This window comes from Sinohyriopsis cumingii, unplaced genomic scaffold (assembly GCF_028554795.1).
Source record: "Sinohyriopsis cumingii isolate HCF-2022 unplaced genomic scaffold, ASM2855479v2 utg002228l, whole genome shotgun sequence".
NCBI lineage: Eukaryota > Metazoa > Mollusca > Bivalvia > Unionida > Unionidae > Sinohyriopsis > Sinohyriopsis cumingii.
Genome location: NW_028316164.1, coordinates 466,464 through 477,555, shown reverse-complemented (window position 1 = coordinate 477,555; position 11,092 = coordinate 466,464). Strand labels below are relative to the sequence as shown.

At 32.2% G+C, this 11,092-nt stretch overlaps 1 long non-coding RNA gene across 1 annotated transcript; it reads right to left on the bottom strand.

The window, feature by feature from the left end:
• Window positions 1-249: 249 nt before the first annotated feature.
• LOC149770898 (uncharacterized) lies at window positions 250-8,506 on the bottom strand. The gene is made up of 3 exons (XR_016418441.1): window positions 8,305-8,506; window positions 4,775-4,835; window positions 250-1,875 (listed from the first exon to the last, which is right to left on the bottom strand). It is a non-coding gene; the product is annotated as an uncharacterized LOC149770898 (long non-coding RNA).
• Between the last annotated feature and the right edge of the window lie 2,586 nt (window positions 8,507-11,092).

The following is an 11,092-nucleotide window of genomic DNA, read 5'->3' as shown; positions in this document are numbered from 1 at the left end:
TTGTCTCTTTTTGTGCATGGCCATGACAAGCAATAGGTGAGAGCCGAAAGAGCTTAGACGTGTTAAAAACTAGTTTCGATATACATATATATATATATATATATATATATATATATATATATATATATATATATATATATATATATATATATATATATAATGCATTTAAATCATAGTTAATAGATATAAAACACTGATGAAAGCATTTTCTTTTCGTAAAGCTGTTTCATCAACGATATGCTGCTTATATTGTTATGTGATGTGGCGGAGATCATCATAACATTTTTTAAGAGCACCTACTTTCGTTTAATGCTTAAAATAATGTCTTATTTGATGCTAAAAATAATTACTTATTTGCTCTGTTCCTTAAATGCCCATATCGCAGTAAAAGAAGTTGATACTGATGTCACATTTTATTATACTTTCACGAAGTTTTCATCCAACTCCTCCCTCTCAATCTACGTCTCCATAACCCCGTGTTAAAAGAGGGCTGGTGGTTAGGTTTTAATCAGTGTTCCAGCTCCACAGAGGTAGAGAAGCATTCTTATATGTCCCCCTATTGCTTTGTGGATGCTCCTTTCTGACTCTGTCCATAGCTCTAAACCATTTATTAAAGAACTAACACTTTATTGTAATAAAAAACATGAACGCGCTTTAATGATTTTATATTTCCGACAAGATTAAATTCAGAACTGAATCATGTGCATCACTTACTGTTTTTGTGTGCATATTCCCCCTTCTTGCAAGAAAAGCAGTCCCCGCTGCATTAATGTTGTAGCGGATTAATCTTTGGTAAAAGCTTGTGTTATGTGTACACCGAAATATCAGTATCACTGTTAAATTAAACAGTTATACTGCTGGAGAAACAATTTTCAGATGACGCAGTGAGATATATACAATATTTAAAAATACTGATGTGAGCATTCATCTACGTCGTCAGAGCCTACTAGCAAAGTATTTCTATAAATTATTATATGAGCGAATTGCTAGTTAAGCTAGATCAAGAATAAGGTATTAGTAAAATCCAAATGTCTCACTAGCAAGCAGACAATTAAAGGAATAAATCTGCCACTGTTTGCTTACTGGGGATATCCAATATACGGTTATTTTGTTTTGATAAAATGACAATATCCCGCTGGTTTTCATCTGACTGTAGGGCTCCCACAAGGCAGAGAACTAAACAAACAATCATTGAAATCTCTGCTTTATGTTCGTTAATATAAACTTAAATTGATTGAGGTCGAATAATTTGTAAATAAATGAAAAACGTTAACACACTAGCAATAGATTGTCATGTCTTAGTTATACAAAATATAATATAATGACAATATTATATAGGAACGCTAGTCGATAAAAAATTTTAAGTGTCGTACTCGGTAACAGCATGATACTGTGATTGAAACTGTCTTGCCTTCGCTGTTATGTGCTTGGTCATATACACTTTAGTCAAATTGCTTGTGAAAACAATTTCTTTCTTACATTCCTGTTAATTAAAACACCAAAACAAACATACATACCAAACGCACCATACAATTCAAAATCAAATCCAAATCATGTCAGACACAATGTGCTTCATTGGAATTAATGACCATGTATGGAAAAGTTCTTGAATAAAAATCTTTACGCTCGCTATATTTGTAACTCGTAAAAATACGCATTGATTACATTCAATCAGTTAGGATATAGAAGAAATCACATACAATTATTGCACAATGGTAATCAAACTACATAAGCAAATTTAAATGTTAAGTGATATATGTGTTCAATAATGTGTAATATACTACCCATTATTTGGAAGTACAGCAAATCAGTTATTTGTAGGGTCGAGGCGGAGATACACTTTTCACTCTCTTAAAACTCTGTAAAGACCACGATCTACAAACAGACAACGACAATGTGACACACCTGAAATTTTATATGTAGTAGCGTAACATGTTAACCACGATCCTGTGTTAGTGTCTGATATTAGCGGTATATTTTATTACTCTGAATACTGCACTGAATACAGCATTGAGTTACTTCCCTTTACATCTTGCTTGATCATGTTCTTTCTTCTGAACAAGCCACCATATTAAGGACAGCCAGGTTATGACTGATTTGTAGACTTTCTTCACTAGAAATACACTAGCGACATAATTCCGTTCAACTGACGAAATAAAATTCAGAAATTCCAGAGAATATATAATACAACAACGATCATCGTAACGATACAACGCATCTTGAGAATTATAGCAATGTATTTTCATTTTAAAAGTTTTCTTAAATATAGCCATCGAATAAAATCCTTGCTAAGCAGATTAGTGATTTGTAATCTTTCGTAACTGAATCTCAAAAGGAAAACCTAATACACATTTAAAGTTCACTATTAAACTAGGTTTCCAACATTGAGGTGTAAAAAACAAACTAAACACCAAATCGGTTTACTTGCTGCTTGAATATACAAAAATTAGTCACCAAGTAAATATCAAATGTAACATGTGAGCTTCAATGTATTTTTCCCTTAATTTTGCCTACAACCAAACGTGATTAAAATACGATACCTATTAGAGGTGCATTTGAAGAACCTTTGAATTGAAAGCGAGAGAACGAATGATTGAATCTCCTGAGTCAGATGATATTGAGTCAGATGATATTATAGATTAATTCATTTAATAACTATTTCATAGACAACATCTACAAATAGGCCTTTGCAGGCAATTCAAATTAACTGCAATGTTTAGAAAATGCATTTGGTCAGAAACCCTTCTACCTTTATAAAGGTACATTTTAGTGCCATGAGCCCTTAAGGATGATAGCTTACATCCAACCATCCAATCGATCAAATTCGACTATAGTGTTGGGTATTTGAAATAAACAATTTACAAATAATTGATTAGGATCTAAATAAACTGAATCTATTGCTGTGAAGTAAAAACAGTAATACAAATTAAATTATATGAAGACAAAATAAAATACAAACACATATAAAGTATTTAAAACAACGGAATCTATCTATCTGTATATCTATCTATCTATCTCTACACACACACACACACACACACACACACACACACACATATATATATACACCGAATGGAGCTGACACACCTCATATGAATGACGTTTTCTATGGTCAACTAATTGACATTTTGTCCCCATTCTGTCTCGACAACGAAACGTAAAAACTACAAAATAATGATACAGGATGCATAAACGTTTACAAAGATTATAAATTAAATATGAAATAAATCAGATATAAGAAATGGTGGTTATAAATATGTTGCTCATTCAGATGTTTCACTGCATTTGATCTATACGACATATTATGATTAACAATTATATGCATCCCCTTCCCCGAAGAGAAGAGGCAACATGATGACAGAAATAAATGTTTTCACACAAACGCATACTTCTGTTTGTAAAATTTTGATAATAATATAAACTAAATACGATAGCAATGAATCATGTATCTGTAAATAGTGGTTTTAGTTAATTATTCAATATCGAAAGTACCTTTTAATGATTGATGTCACCTACCCACAGCCTGGTAAACTAAACAACAATTACAAATGGCTTATCAACAGCAAGCAGTTAATTTTACATGTCATTTCCATCCTGGGGTGAAGTAACACTTACACAAAATATTTTTATACAACCATCCACATAATTTTACAAAAGTTATTATAAATTGAAAATGGAAATTTCTAACATGTTTGCATTGAGTTACCAAATAAACTTTCACAAGTTTAGAAATGAATCACAATTTCAAAATAGAACAATCTAACTGCTTTATTTATTTAACTATTGATTTTACACACAAAACCTTCGCAATAAAATACATATCAAACTGAATGCATCAAATTATATTTAGCCAAAATCTTTAAATACATTAATTAGAAAATTGACAAAGAATTGAATAATTCTCTCCAATCGTTGTCTTTCGTATAGCATTTAATATAATTTGGTTCATTGTATCAAATGATTTCGATTGAATGACTTCGTTCCACATTGATATATTCTGGTTATAATTGGTTAATACATTCATATATTAATTAAGGTGAAATGAATTAGATAGGAGTACAAGGTCGTACACATTGGTCACACTAGAAATAATCCTAGATACGTTACATGAAAATTTTATGTAAATATGATTAAAAACATCTGTGAGCATGTATGTAACCGATCTCTGTATGCGTATTTATATCATTATTATTCCTAGGAAAAAAGGCTGTAGTAAAAGAGAACCACGACTGACGCACAGGAAGAAAAATTTGTATTTAATACTTGGAAGAATATACACCTTATATATACACCCTTTGTATCAGGCATTTATCCATACAACGATATTGTGACACATCGGGTAGCTCTATGATTAATCTGTTATAAATCTGTGGGATAATTGGCTCACTAATGCAGTGCATTGATTATTCGATATAGCCACATTTCTATGTTCAATCAATGGAATAACGTACACATTAAATTGCATACAAGACTTATCGTAAGTAATCCTATATTAGTTTAGTTTGAAAAAAAGTTTCAAAGTTTAGAAAGGAAGTTATCGTTCTAATTAATCTGGATTTCTGCACTTTCGCCTAAAATATTTCACATGAGAATAAATTTCAAGACAAACTTATACGAATCTATAGGAAGTAAATTTCCCCAGAGGAACAATATAATTTACACGTTATAAGATCAATTTATGAAACATTTTGAAGTAATAAATATAATTATGTACAGCGTGCACTTCAGATTAATCTGAATGACATTATCATCTTGACGCCATAGGAATTGTTACCTTGCAGACATTCTGGTTCTGTTATGGTCATATCACTCATTGTGGAAATATCGCTGCCGAACTGAAAATGAAGAATGTTCCAGATTGTGGATGAAACATACACGGGTATTATTGTAAATAAACAGTTATATTTGCTTTATCATATCATGGTTGATATAAACACGTAATAATGCGCCTACAAATTAACTGATAATATCATCACCTATATAATTAATGGGTAATTTAGTTTTGAATGTGATATGTGTGACACAAGATATGAAATACACTGGACAAATACTATTACCTATTCAGGTGTTCAAATAACCACAATGGATATGTGCCTTCATGTTTATTAAAACGTAATACAAAAGCTTTAAAATGATCAATGTGAAGTTAACGTTTCCTAAACTCTGTGCTAATTAATTTTATTTCTACAGAAGGTACCTTATAGGACGTTTGATTCATATCATATTGTTTTTGTGTTCGGATCAAGATATTTAGCAAACCAAAGTATAAAAGAACTTTAACAGAGGGCACCAGTGAATATCGTATGTTTTGTTTCTCTTCCCTGTGAAACACACATTCAAGAAAGACTTGAACTCACATTTTGTTAGTAATAATGTTACTGACATAAACTAAATGTTAGCTATGAAAGTTACTATAGATGGTTTAATTTATTGACTACGAAATCAAGTCTCTTTTTAATTTACATTTAATTTGCTCCATCAAATCTCTTTCGACACATATATCTTACTGTATAAGTGCATGCCCTTTGAAACTACTCTAGCCGTAAAACAGATGGTAATGTGTTATGCATGAACATGTTTATGAACTCTACTTAAAGTTGTATCTATTTACGAAGATAAACTCACAAAAGAAACGAACCTATTTTGTTTTCTTTTTCCACATTATTGTAGGAACCAATGCTCTCATGGACGAAAAATACTATTTATTTCACTCACCTAGTTGCTGATTTTGAAAACTAAATCATATGTGTTCGGAGAGTATTGGGGTCTTAATAGCAACACTGTACCGTGTCTGGTAACACTTGTTTCCAAATATACAACCTTTAATGCAGAAACAACCCCTGGCAATAAAACTGCAGCTCATGTGATTAATAGTTACAGAAATCACTGATATTAAAATTTGCAGACAATTTGATCATGCTAGTCAGTTTAGCAAAGGTGACCAATATATTTGATTAGAAGTATACCATCTGAGACAGTAACAAAATTAAGCCAATCAGGTGTCAGATCTTCCCAAACAATACGAATAGATTCAGTAAGTTTGTATCCTTAATGATGACATTGGTATAAACATATATTATTAATTTCATTCTCATTAAATATCTTTCCTTGCGTAATCGTATCAATTAGTTTTAGTCATGTTGTATCGCTAGATTTACGTCTGAGTCCATGTTGTGCACGAAGATATCTTTTATCGTTCCTATTCTGAATTATTAATTTTATAATTAGCAATCCTTCTGGAAACCGTATCCGTAGAAAAAGACACTCTGTCTTAAAAAATTCCATTAAAGAACAAAGTAATGCACCGTTTTAAATTTGCAGAATGCTTTGCAGTCTTATACGCAGTACAATGTATCTAATCGTCATTGAAAGGCACTGGGTCTTTCAGAGTTGTTTAATATGGTTGCCAGCTTTAGATATTTCCTTTAACCCATCATAGTTTGCGGGATCTGTAAGTAATTACTGCCAAATATATGCAAAACATATAGAAAAGCCGTTTTAAACATTTATTCCTGTTGTCTAACGTGGTGCAGTTTATTATTTGTTCTAGGTAGAGTGTCTGACGCAATGTCAACGTTATGTGTATGATGACTTTAAGACTGAGTGTAGGATAAGCCTACTTTAGCATATTACTGATGACCATTAAGTCATAAACCATAGTTCATTATGATCAAAAATAAAATTTGGCAAAATTGGAAGATCGGACTGTAGCAAGACGTAGTTTTCCAACTTAATTGAGGGATAGAGCAAATGGCTGGTTCTCAGGAATCTCATAAATGGTTCAAATTTGTATCCCATGAATAACATGCAATGCGTATACGTTAAAACAAGCAGCAGTCATTGTACTATATTAATATATCTGTACAAACCACATACGTGTTGTTACTTAATGGAGTGTAAAAGAAAGCAGCTTTGTTCTTGGTTAGTCCTTACAATGACTTTGTTTTTAGAAAGAGACTATCAATAATGTGCCTGGCGGACAGTTTCAGTGGTCTCAAGTGTTGGGAGAGCGGGAATTTCTGATATTTTGTTTTTGAGTATAAATCGAATAGGTCCAGACTGTATTCATGAAATTGATTTCACATTTGCTAGGTGATTTCTGCAACTGTCTTAACAGATTTTGCGACATTATATGGCCCAGATAGGTACGTAGAAAAACATATTATGGAACTTGATGTTTTGTTTCGAAAAGGCAAATATTACTCAGCGTATTTTGTTGAAGAGTCTAAAAGGTCTGAACGCAGGCATGATAATATATTTAATTCAGTGTTTCTTGTACTCTAGAAGTCTAGGTCATCTTTTAATCAAAATAGTTACTTTCTACTAGGATTCTTGAACAGGTACTACGATACTTTCTACTATGATTCGTGAACAGGTACTACGATACTTTCTACTAGGATTCTTGAACAGGTACTACGATACTTTCTGCTAGGATTATTCATCCTTAAATAAAAACACATACGTTCTACTTGGATTGTTGATCATCTTTAAACAAAAGTACTTATATTTTGATAGGATTATTTATCATTTTTAATAAAGGTATATATTTTCTACAATGATTCGTAATGATCTTTGAAGATAAATACGTTCTACTAGAATCCTTGATCATCTTTAACAAGTAAATAGTTTCTATCGTCCTACATTCCACTAAGAGTCTTGATCATATTTTTATAAAAATACTTTATAGTAGGATTTTGCATCGTCTTTATACAAAGATTCATATTGTCTACAATAATTCTATATGATCTTTGAAAAAATACTTAAGTTCCACTAGGAATCCTGACCTTTGAATAAGACTACGTACTTTCTACTAGGATTGTTGATCATCTTTGAATAAACGTATTCGCCTTCAACTAACATTTTTGATCATTTCAAGCAAAATTATTGTCTTTGTAATATTTTCTTGATCAATGCTTAATAAACGTAATGCACTTTACTAACAACCCTGGTTATCTTTAAACAAAGGTACCTACTTTCTGCTTGGATTCGTGAACATCTTTGAATACCTATGTCTACACGGATTCTTGATCATCTTTGAATAAATATACTTACCTTCTACAAGAATTGGTGATTATACTTATATAAAAAAACTCAATTTCTACTAAGATTCCTAATTATCTTTGAATAAAATACTTTCTTATATGTACTTGGTAATCGTTTAATAACATCTCTTTCTTTCAACTAGAATTCTTGCTCATCTTTGCATAAAAATACTTACTTCCAGCTAGAATTCTCATGCACCTTTAAATACAAATGCATACTGTCTACAAAGTGTCATGATGATTTTGGAATAAAAATACATACTGTCTCCAAGGAATCGTGATGAACGTCGAATAAAACCACGTTCTCTTTCCTGAAAGAAAAGAGAAATAATTATGAATATAACATGCGATTTTAGGAATATCATTATTTGTTAAAGACATTAGGTGTTAGACAACAATAAACACAACCAGACATGAAGTATATGGTTACGAGTCACTTGTCTGGATTTCGCTCTTGCAATACCAAGATAAATTACAAATGCCTTCTGAAATATGAATTACATAATGTCGGCTCGTTTGCAGTTGACACTGAACACTGATTATTTCATCTATATACACTAAATGCTATTTATGCTTATAACCAAGGCATTCGTTAAGACTCAATTGCATCCGCAATAATTATGAACAAATATATATATATATATATATATATATATATATATATATATATATATATATATATATATATATATATATATATATCTGTGTGTGTGTGTGTGTGTGTGTGTGTGTGTGTGTATTTGCAACTTTCCCGAATCCCTTCACAACCGCAAACTGGATTATGCAAGCACATGTTTCCATGTCACTAGCCCATAAAGTCGTCCAACAATTGTGGGGGCAGTTCTGGTATTCAATTTGTATTGCCACTGTACATATTTCCATCGAATAGACAATGTCAAGGTCGCATTTTCTCGAACACACGCGATAAAATGAATATCCCGTAATTGAAGCTACTTTTGACAAATTTGGAATAACATATTGAGATTCTAACTTATCATTGACATTTTAATTACTATATGTGTACGTATCCAAAATTAACCGACACAGGTCCCTAACCTTGACCACGGCTGTTTGTTGGCTGGCCGAGTCTAAATATTGTTGCGATCCAAGTTCTAGCCTCTATGTGAGTTAGGCGTTAATAGTTAATATAACTGGTACGCTTTCATTGACAGGTGTGTTTGGAAATAAAGGTACCGGTCACTATATATTAACCACCAGATTTTCATTCAACGCATGATCAAAGAGCTGAAGATGTAACATATGAGGTGTTTAGGATCTGTCGTTTATGTGGCGATAAATATTAGACCGATACGGAAATACTGCTTTGCAAATAATTAAATGGATACCATAAGTGTTCTCAATATCATAAGTTGGCTTGTTTAGTTTGATGCAAGTTGTTGATTTCAATGCGCCTTAATGGTAATTTTAAAGTACATTGATAAAATCAGGGTTATCGAATCGTACCCATGCGAGTATAAATTGATCATTAGAAGGGTCTAGCTCTTGATGTATTTGATGAAATGAGTGTGCTACGTGATCGATAGAAGAAAATGAAACTTAACGACTTTTCTAGGTCACATGAACAGCATGATGCTGCTAAACGTGTAATAAAGTTTCACTCATCGTGGAGTAATGAGTATAAATGACTAGAACATGGTTGCGCAAAAGATCTAACGCTTGCAGCCACAGCAGAAAATATCCCAATCTGCTCAAAACAAAAACGTTATAGGAAATCCATTTTCAATGGCGACTCAGAATTATTAGAAATATACTATCAGATCCCATGATTTAAGCAAGGCTCTTTTGACCGCATTGCAAGAACCATGCATGAGACGGGGCCGGTGCATACTCGAGTTAAAACTTTGAGGGCTACATACAGCCAACAGTATGCATGAAATCCTTGTTATAGCATTATGGAAGCTTCCAGAAAGTGAATTAGAACTTTATCATTAACACTGCCTTCACTTTTGCAAGCAACGAAAACCCATTGCAGATATGGAACTTTGTTTTCGCTTAAAGAAAACAACATGTAGTCGACGTGGGAAAGCTGCAAAAGTTGTAGATCACGTTGAGTCCATTTGTATGAATAAACATGTTGCTCTGGATCGTTATTTGAATCTGAAATTGTATATGAAGCATTACAAGAAGTCCACAATTTCTCAACATAAGGTACTGCTATGAATTCAAATAAATGCCATAGAACATGACACATATACTAGAGAGCTAAAATATCAGTTATTCACCCAGGTATAGCTGAATGTGAGAAAGGATTCTATGCAATGAACAAGATCAAAACAAATTAGTGAAACTGTCTAAGCCATTCAACATCAATCGATTGTAAGCATTACTGGAACAGCTATCGCAAGCTTTGATGTGGTAATCGCTACAAAAAACTGAACGACATGTGGAAGCGTAATGAGACGTGTGAGAACATAGCACACCCCAGAATAACATGAAAAAGTACAATCGTTGACACTTTGTGACTGTGTCAGAGATGAACTTATTCTTACCTTGTTTTATGACTTGATGCATACTTAAATCTGCATAATTATTTGAACTTTAATTGCAAAGGAAAATAATACTGTTATACATGAATACATGATTAAAATTACACGAATGTAGATCTATAATTGGTTGTTTAGTTTTGGTTCCCTTTAACCCTTTCTCTCTCTCCATGAACAATCTCGCTATTTCGAAGCCATTTGATATCTTCCCATTCTGATGGCAAGCTCAGTTTTTGAAAGGGCAAGATCATTTTTCCAGATATTCTGTATTAGAAAGTCTGTAAATCTCTTTATCATATATTCAGCTCTGATGGAAGAGTAATAGGTTACTGTATTTGTATCGCAAAATATGAACACTTTTTTCAGAATAATATTGCACAACCTTGCGGAGTGAAATATGTTTAAAAGAATGTGTTCATATTTTCCCATATAAATGCAATATTCTTCTTTCATATTCACATATTTTTTAACTACCTACGTCTTATTGTAAAAGACATTATAGAAACAACGTAATTGAATGTGTGTTTTATTCCACAAAAAATCCCA